General features: G+C 39.7%; 1 pseudogene; it reads right to left on the bottom strand.

The window, feature by feature from the left end:
• Window positions 1-9,110: 9,110 nt before the first annotated feature.
• Window positions 9,111-10,106, bottom strand: LOC118619240 (annotated as a pseudogene).
• Between the last annotated feature and the right edge of the window lie 276 nt (window positions 10,107-10,382).

Below are 10,382 nucleotides of genomic sequence, written 5' to 3'. Positions count from 1 at the left end.
TGAGGAGACAAAGAAACAGGTCCCAAATGAAAGAACAGAACAAAACCCCAAGAAAAGAACCAAGCAAAATGGAGATAAGCAACCTAACAGATGCTGAATTCAAAATACTGCTTATAAGGATGCTCAATGAACTTAGTGAGAACCTCAGTGAACTTAGTGAGGGCCTCAATAGCATAAAAAAGGACCAATCAGAAAGCATGGATGCACAGTTAGAATTGAAGGAGGCATTAACTGAAATAAAGAATAATTTACACAGCTTCAATAATAGAGTACGTAAATCCAAGGAGCAAACCATTGATTTGGAATATAAGGAACCAAAAAAATGCCCAATCAGAACAGCAAAAACAAAAAAGAATCCAAAAAAATCAGCTGGATTAGGACAGTGTAAGGAGCTTCTGGGACAACTTTAAGCGTGCCAACATTCGCATCGTGGGGGTGCCAGAAGGAGAAGAGCGAGAACAAGAAATCGAAAACCTGTTTGAAACAATAATGGCAGAAAACTTTCCTAACTTGGTGAAGGAAACAGACATACAAGTCCAGGAAGCACAAAGAGTCCCAAACAAGATGAACCCCAAGAGGCCCACACCAAGACACATCATCAAAATGCAAAAGTTCAAGACAAAGAGAGAATCTTAAAAGCAGCAAGAGAAAGGCAGCTAGTTACCTACAAGGGAGTTCCCATAAGGCTGTCAGCTGATTTCTCAAAAGAAACTTTGCAGGCAAAAGGGAGTGGCAAGAAGTATTCAGAGTGATGAAAAGCAAGAACCTACAACCAAGATTACTCTATCCTGCAAAGCTGTGATTTAGAATCGATGGCCATATAAAGACTTTCCCAGACAAGAAAAACTTAAAGGAGTTCATCACCACCAAACCGTTATTATATGAAATGATGAAGGGTCTTTTTGAAGAAAAAGATAAAATATATGAACAAAGAAAATGGCAATGAATACATATTTATCAACAATGGAATCTACAAACAAAATGAACAGGCAGAACAGAAACATTGTCATAGATACAGAGAACATTTTGTTGGTTGCCAGATGGGAGGGGGATTGGGGGAATGGGTGAAAAAGGTGAAGAGATTAAGAAGTACAAATTCATTGCTAGTCTGACAAACCTCAAAGGGAAAAGGGTTTGAGGGTGGGGTGGGTGGGAAGAAATAAACCAAAGAACTTATATGCATAACCAATGGACACAGACAATAGTGTGGGAAAAGGCGGGAGGGGGGCGGGAGTGGGAAGAGGGGGTCAATGGGGGAAAAATGTGGAACATCTGTAATACATTTTACATTCAACAATAAAGATTTTTTAAAAAAAGAAAAATATAAATATTTGTATACATACACACACACATCTATAATTCTATGTCAATATATTGATAACCATTAGTTCATACCAATCCAACACAACACAGGTGCTTGATAATGTGAGCTAGATCATAAGAATCATAAGCAAGAATTCATGGTCTAGGGACTCATTTATAGAATAAGGGATTTAACATCCTGGAAAGGTCCCCAGGGGATGAGAAAACTCACTGCTTAAGGTGGCTCTTAGGAGGCTTGACAAGATGATGGCTAACTTTCAGTGAAATAGAAATGCCTTAGTTACCCTAAGAGGAAGGAATAGAAAGGCTGAGGGAAGTCAACATGCTAGAATACATAATGTAAGGCCAGAAGAGGCCCCTGTGTTCCACAGGAGAACCCTGAGGACATCACATCCATTAAGGCATTGGAACTCTGATGAGAGGGACACTGATGGCTCTTCTGCAGGCTGAGATGACAGTTGTTAGAGGCAGGCACAGAGCTGAGCTCATGAATATCCTTTGAGATGATGGAGCTCCAAAGTAAAGAAAGGCCAGAAGGCTGCCACAGTGACGGGCACAATCAGAAGAGTAGTCAAGGGAACTTAATCTGAAGAAGTCATGGAGGTAGTTAATATGATGATGTCCTTGAGGCAAAAAAGAATTACAAAACTATGTTAACTTTCCCACCCTCTTTCATAGTAGTCTCCAAAAATATGGATGCTGTGACATTACACTCATCTAACAAAGATAGAGATTTTTTAAAATATTTTTTAAAAAATTAATAAACTACTGTTAGAGTTTTAGGTTAACAGAGAAATTGAACAAGGGTGTTTTTAACTCTATAGTCAATAAAAAGCAAGAGCGTTTGAGCAGGAGCCTCAGAGTGGTCACCCCTATAGAATCCCAGATCTGGGCTATTTTCAGGTCTGAAACTCATTGACTAAAGAGGTAGCTGAGTCTCTAGAAGAAAGGAGCTAGCAACTCCTTGGTCAGCACATGCTGTGATGAATCCCCCAGTTCTTCCCCAAAGAGACCTGCAGCTACTTATTGAGTGATTTTACACTGTTGTAAGGGTACTAACTAGACAGTTTTAGAACTTTTTGATACAAGACTGAGTTGACATTGACCAAAGGCACCACACGGCTCCTTTATTAGAGTGGGGACTATGAAGACTAAGTAATTGATTAAGTCCTGGCTAAGATCTGGCTTACAGCATATCCCTTGGGTCTTTGGACTCACCCAAATGTCATTTCCTCAACCCCCAAGTACACAGTTGAAATTGATATACTTGGGATTTGAAGTATACTCCACATTGGGTCCTTGGTATGTAGAATAAGAGCTATTATAGTAAGAAAAGCCATATGAAAAGTGCTGAAACTGTCTGGTTGGCCAAGGTGGTAAATAAAAATAATATACCAGAGAGGATGGCGGAGATTAATACCACTATTAAAGGCCTAAAGTATTCAGAGATGGGGAGGATTATCATATCTCCAATGAATTCACCAGTCTGGCTCCTTTAGAAATGGAAATTTAAAAAAATAACTTAAAAAAAGAAATAGAATGGAAGCTGGAGAATGACTGGTGACTACTACAGACTTAACCCAATAGTAGCCCCTATCTCATCCACTGTTCCAGATGTGGTATCATTGCTAGAGCACATTAATAAGGCCTTAGGTATTTGGTACACAGCCATTAGTTTGGTAACTACATTCTTTACCATACCAATTAGAAAAGATCAGAGCTGTTTGCATTACTATGAGATAGATAACAGTATTCCGTAATAGTCATTTACAGTGCTGTTACAGGCTATGTTAACTTTTCTGCCTTTTATCATAATATATCTGGACCACCCAGACAATATACTGATCCACTGCACTCTGATTGGATAGGAAAATTATGAGCCACCTAGGATGCTGGTGGTGGTAGTAATATATATATGCTCCAGAAGGATGAAAATAATCTCTAAACGATTCAGAGACCTACTACTCCAGTGAGGTTTTTAAGGTCCAGTTGTTAGGGGCTTGCCAGCATGTCACTTCCAAAGCAGAAGATAGATCACTATATATTGCATTCCCAACCATATAAAGGAAAATACAGCGCATGGTAGACTTCTTTGAGTTATGGAGATAATACATTCCACATCCAGGAGTATTGTTCCAGCCCATATATTAAGTGACCAGAAAGGTTTAAATGGGGCCAGGAGCAGCAAGTCCAGGCCATGGTGCAATCATCCCTGCTTCTTGAGTCATAAAATCCTGCAAATCCTATGGTGTTGGAAAAGATATACTATGGAACTTATGTAAGTTTCAGTGAGAGAATCAAGTGGCAGATCTCTGGGGCTCTGGAGTAAACTCATGCCATCAGTGTATATAAGTGCATGCCCTTTGAGAAACAGCTCTTGACATGTTATAGGGCCTTGGTAGAGACATAACACTTGACCATTAAGTGACTGTGCATCTGGAGCTTCCCATTGTGACCTACAAAGTCATGAAGTCAGACAGGCCCAACAACAGTCCATCATATAATGGAAAAGGTACATCCAGGATCAATTCCAGCAGTACCAGAGAACACAAAGAAGCTGCCCAAGTAAGCATTAAGACAATTACACCAGTGCTCCTGCCCCAGTTTTCACCCATAGACATAGAAGGTCCCACATAACCAGCTGAAAAAGGAGGAAAAATCTCAATCTTGATTTATAGATGAGTCAGCTTATATGCGAAGTCCAAAGGGAAAATACTCACTAGGTACATTGCAGCCACATTCAGAAGACTGTGCCAAAGGAAGATTTTCCTAGTGGGCAAAACAGTGAGCAGTGCACCTGGTTGTACACTTTGTTTAGGAGGAGATGTGGACTGAGATGAGAATATATACAGACTCAAACACAGTGGCAATGCCTTGACTTTATCATCAAGGCTAAGAAGGCAAAAGACTAGAAGATAGGAGACAAAGTTATCTAGGGTAGAGCAAGCTGATGAACATATGTGAGTGGGCACCAAGTTTGAAGATTTTTTAAAATTAACGTGTTAACACCCACTAGAAAATATTTACTATAGAAGAGGCACTGACAAAATCACTCAGTCAGCTGAAGTTAGAACTGGAATAAAGGGCACCTGAGGGGAATAATCATGCTTTCAGAGATGGAAGTTCTGTGCAGGCCCAATAGAACAGACTCCCACTTCCGAACATTGATTCAGTTGCTGCTACCTGCAAATGTCTACCTTGTCAGCAACAGAGACCAACACTAAGCCTCTGTCTTTGAAGGAGACTCACTGACCACCAGGTAGCAAATTGACTATATGAGGCACTGTCTATCCTGGAAGGGCCAGTGCTTCATCCTTAGAAAGACACACACCTATTCTGAGTAAGAGTTTGCCTTTCCTACTATAGAGCCTCAATCACCTCCACTATCTGGATCTTATGGAATGCTTAATTCATATGCATGGAATCCATACATATAACATCTGATCAGTAAAAGATATGTTGGAGTGAACCCATGACCAGCATAGTATGTACTGTATATATAATATGTTATATTATATATGACCAGTCATATTATATGCTGGACTATCCAGAGGCCTTCTAGAATGCTAGGATAGCTTTCTAAAAGTGCAATTAAAATGTTGACTTACAGCCCTGGCCAGTTTGGCTCAGCGGTTAGAGCGTCGGCCTGCGGTTCGGAGAGACCCGGGTTCGGTTCCCGCTAAGGGCACGTACTTCGGTTGCAGTTTGTCCCCGGCCCTGGTTGGTCGTGCGGGTGGCAGCCACTCGATGTGTCCCTTCACATCGATGTTTCTCTCTCTCTCTCCCTTCCTCTCTCTCCCGCCCACTCTATCTGTACAAAAAATGGAAAAATATCCTCGGGTGAGGATAAAAAAAAAAAAAAAAAAATGTTGACTTACAAAAAAACACTCTAAAGGGATAAGGCCCCTCCTTTAAGACATAACATATTTATTAAGTCAGAGAGCTCTGTATGGAGTTGCGTCCCCAATAGGAAGGCTACATGAGAGTGGGACTCAAGGGACAGAAGCAAGTGTTGCTCCACTTATCACTTCCAGTGACCCACTAAGGATTTGGAGCTTTTCATTCACCAAACTCTGCAAGGTTAGAGGTCCTGTTCCCATAGTGGACACATTCTTGCCAAGGGACACAGAGATAGTTTCATTGAACTATTGGTTATAGCTGCCATTGGGACACTTTAGACAACTGTGTTTAAAAAGCAGAAAGAGACTAAAGGAGCCACCACCACGGGAGGGACAATTGACCTAGCTCAGCAGGAAGTGCTGGAGATGCTTATACAAAATGGTAGCAGAACCAGGTGATTCCTTTGGGCACGTTTTGGTATGCCTTTGCCCTACTGTAACATGAATAGATGGTTCAGTTTTGGAGTGCAGCAACCCCAAACTGAGAGGGGAAATGACTATCGTAAGTTCAGGCCCTTTGTGTATGAAGGTTTGAGTCAAGAACCAGGTAAGCCCAGGTGATAGTTTAGGATGAAGAAAATTTCAAATGGACAGGGAAGGAGAGAAAGGATGAGTACCAATTGTGGCCATGAGATCAATCACAGCATCAGAGACTGCCATTCTTCCCACTAACCTCACTTTCACTCTCTCTCAGGAAGAAATGTCCATGAGAACCACAGGGGAGTTGCTCCCTGAACCTGTGCTAAGAAGTAGATGTGTATAGTGTGAGGAGTGAACTGCAGCAGTTGTTAAGATGTGCCTCGCAGAACTCCTGCTATACCAGCCTATTGACTTTGGCTCAAGAACTTCTGACAGCTTTCCCAAAGCTCAGACTACTCACCAAACTTCTCTCGCTCCCCTTCATTGCTTTGGGGTCTGACAGCTCTCCCAGTCCCCCTCGGAGCTTCCTATTTCCTTTCACATAGCCTTTTTCCTTAATAAAATTCTTGCTTTTTTAATTCCATCTAGATATCTGCTTCTAGAAGGACTAGGATTAATATAATTAAGTCCCAACTTGGCCTCTGCTTCTAGAAGGAGAAGGATTAACACAAATAAATTAGATTTTTCGTGCTGTTGAGTCTCCTTGATGAAAAAGCATGGTGTTTTTTTTTTATTATTTGTTGAAGACTTCTGTTGTGTTTTCAAAGTTTTCTTCATAAAAGTCTTGCCTCTTTTAAGATTTTTCTGGGTATTGTTGTTGCTATTGTAAATGGGTCTTTTCTTCCACTATGCTTTCTCTTTGGTTGTAATTTGTATAAATAAAATATATTGATTTCTATATATTTATGTAACTTGCAACTAGTTTATTAATCCTATATTACTCAGTTTTGTTGTTAATGTTGAGCCTCTTGGGTTTCTAGTTATATAGTCAAAATACTTAAAAATAGCCCGACTGGTGTGGCTCGGTGGTTGAGCATCGACCCATGTACCAAGAGGTCACTGGTTTGATTCCCAGTCAAGGCACATGCCCAGGTTGTGGGCCCAGTCTCCAGTGAGGGGCATGTGGGAGGCGGCCAATGATATTCTCTCTCATCGATGTTTCTATTTCTCTCCTTTCCTCTATCTCTAAAAAATCAATAAAGAAAAAAAAATTTTTAAACACTTAAAATAGTAATAGTTTGCTTATACTTTCCCAATTATTATAACTCCAATTTCCTTCTTTTATCTAATTGTATTGGCCAGTAAATAAAATATAATATTAAATATTTTTGAGTGGCCATCCTTGTCTTGGTTCTTATTTTAATAAAGATTCTTGAAGTGTTTCACCATTAATCATAATACCAGCTTTTAAGTTGAGTTAGATATATCATGTTAAGAAAATACCAGTTTTTTTCTTAATTTATTAAGCTTTTTTTCCTTAGTGATGGTTGATGAATTTTTCAAATGACTTTTAAGCATCTATGACATTGAATCTATTATTTTCTTCTAATATTTTCATAAGATTATTTTCCTAACATATAAACATCCTTGCATTTCTAGAATAAATCTTGTTTGATCATGATGTATTTCTTTCTCTCTCTTTTTTTTTCTATTCTTTTCTTTTTTGTATGCTGCTTGATTCTGATCTAATATTTTATTTAATATATTTGTTATTTTATTCATAAGTGAGATTAGTGGTCTGATATATATTTTTTAAGGTTTTGGTATCAATGTTATCATTTCAGAGAAAGAAGTTAGACATTTCCTTCTTTTTTAATTTTCTCTGGGAATAATAGTAGTATTTGAATTGCATGCTTTTAAAGTTTGGTAGAATTCCCAATCTGGGTGTGCTGCTTTCTGTGGGTGTAGCAGCTCTTTGACAACTTTACCTATTTCTTCTACAGAGTTCTGTTTAAGTCTTTGTTTTTAAACTTTTCTATCATTTTGGTAAATTATATTATCTCATACATTTTTCTATTTAAAATTTTTCTTTCTTTATTGATTTTAGAGAGAGAGGACGTGAAGGGGAGAGAGAGATAGAAACATCAGTGAGCGAGAACATCAATTGGCCACCTCCTGTATGCCCTCCACTGGGGATTTGGTCCACAACCTGGGCATGTGCCCTGACCGGGAATCGAACTGGCGACCTCTTGGTGCATTGGTCAATGCTCAACCACTGAGCCACACCAGCCAGGCCATTTTTCTATTTAGTACAGTTTTTCAAACTGATTAGCACAGCATTGAACAAATTAGTTTATTGCAATAGTTTTTTTTTATTGAATTCATTTTTAAACAATACTTCTGACCTTCTGTTTTCTAAATTATTAATTTTTACGTTTTTCTTTCCTAAGGAACTCCTCTGCTTTCCTTCAATTTATTTTCCCCCCTAACTTTTTGAATTAGATTCTTAATTTGTTTATTTTAGTTCTCTGTGTTTTAATCCTCATTTTTGCATTTATCTTCAGATAGAATGGGAGGGAGAGGGGGGGAAGAGAGAGAGAGAGAAACATCATTGTGAGAGAGACACATCAAGTGGTTGCCACCCACATGACCCCAACCAGGGCTGGGGACAAACTGCAACTGAGGTACGTGCCCTTAGCGGGAACCAAACCCTGGACTCTCTGGTCCGCCGGCCAACTCTCTAACCGCTGAGCCAAATGGGCCAGGGCCTTAGTTCTTTTTATAATGTAAGTAAGACTATGAATTTTTCTCTGGGTTTTACTTTAGTAGTATTCCACAAGTTTTTCTGTTTTGTTTGTTTTTTTGTTTTTTAGGTTTATTTGAGCACTTTATTTTCCTTGGACAATTACATATTGCTGGCACCTAATGTTCTCACCTGACAGTAGAAAAACAGAATTTGTTGTTACCACTTAAAGAATTGAAAATTGTGTACAACACTTTACATAAATTAAAAGAATGAATACACTTACGGTGTAAACACCAACCATTTTCCAATTCAAGGCAAGTAACAACCCATAGTTCTGGCAGGAAAACATTATAAGAAAGGAAACTGGTTCAAAGTCTTGGACTTTCCCAACACTGGCAAGACAGAAATGACAGCTCACTCAAGAACTCTTGCCAGCCTCTAGAGGAATCCTGCAATAGTTAGCTTGTACACTTTAATACCCTGCACAGATCAAAAATGTGATGGTCTTGCAGATACTCACCAAGCCAATTTCTCTTCCATAAATGTGTTCTCTCACCTCAGTCAAGAAGTGACCTAACTGCATGTACCAAGGGTTTAAATAAAAAGTATATACAGAGTATTAAACATATACAAAGGTAACAGTTAACTTGAATACAACAGTAAAATTAACAAGTTCTACAATCCAGCCTATATCAGATAAAAATTTCAGACAAATTTTTAAAAAATGTTTATTCCAAGTTCCATGAGGCTAACATAAGGTAGGGCAAATGTATAGCTCTGATTTAACTCATGCAGCAAATAGTACATGTGTGTTCACAATCCATTTCTAAGCATTTGCAATAGATAATGGAGGGGCCCAACTTGTCATATTCCTACTTGTTGATCCACATCTGCTGGAAGGTAGACAGCAAAGCCAGGATGAAACCCCCAATTCACACTGAGTACTGGTATTTAGAAGGAATGATGATCTTGACCTTCCCATTGTCCTCAGAACCAGGGCCATGATCTCCTGCATGCTGTCAAACATGCCAGAGTACATGCTGACCCCACTAGACAGCACTGCGTTGGCATACAAGTCCTTCCAGATATCAACATCATACTTCATGATGGAGTTAAAGATGGTCACAGGACTCCATACCCAGGAGGGAAGGCTAGATGAGTGCCTCTGGACACCAAAACTACAGGTTGTTGATGGTGATTACCTGATAATTGGGTAACTGGTAGCTCTCAAGGAGAAGGACTCAGTGGTGACCATCTTCTGCTCCAAGTCCAAGGCAACATAACAGAGTTTCTCCTTGGTGTCATGCGTGATTCTTCATTCAGCTGTGGTGGTGAAGCTGTAGGCACACTCTGTGAGGTTCTTCACAAGGTAGTCCATCAGGCCCTGGTTAGCCAGGTCCAGACACAGAATGTGAAGCAGGATAGCTCAGGTGTTGAAGGTCTCAAACATGACCTGAATCATCTTCTCTCTGATGGCATTGGGGGTCAGCAGCATCAGGTGTTCCTCAGGGGCCACATGCAACTTGTTGTAGAAGGTGTGGTGCCCGATCTTTCCAATGTTGTCCCAGTTGAGGACTGTGCCATGCCATGAGGCACTTCAGGGTCAGGATTCTACACTTGCTCTGGACTTTCTGCCCCCCCCCCCCCAGACCACCATGACACCCTGGGCACCCAACAATGGATGGGAGCACAGCTTGGAGGTGGTCATTTCCAGCAAAGCCATCTTTACACATGCCAATGTCATTGTCAATGATGAGTTCAGCAATTTCTTCTTGCATTGCGATCAAGGAGAGAAGGAGTAAAGGAATGAGGAGGTTGAGCCACAGGACAGGAGCACATCAATTACCTACAACTCCACAAGATTTATATGTTGTGTTTTTATTGTCTACAATTTCAGTCAATGGTTTTTCTTTGTTCTAAACTTTGTTTAAAATGGTTTTAATTTCTACATAGAAAGAATTTTGTCACCCTAATTTTATTAATTTCTATTAGATTGCATTGTGATCAAAGAATGCTATGTTTACTCTTTACTGTTTGGATGTTGCTGAGGTTTT

The sequence above is a fragment of the Molossus molossus genome, unplaced genomic scaffold, assembly GCF_014108415.1.
Source record: "Molossus molossus isolate mMolMol1 unplaced genomic scaffold, mMolMol1.p scaffold_m16_p_6, whole genome shotgun sequence".
NCBI classification, from domain to species: Eukaryota; Metazoa; Chordata; class Mammalia; order Chiroptera; family Molossidae; genus Molossus; species Molossus molossus.
This window is presented reverse-complemented; position numbering and strand designations above follow the sequence as displayed.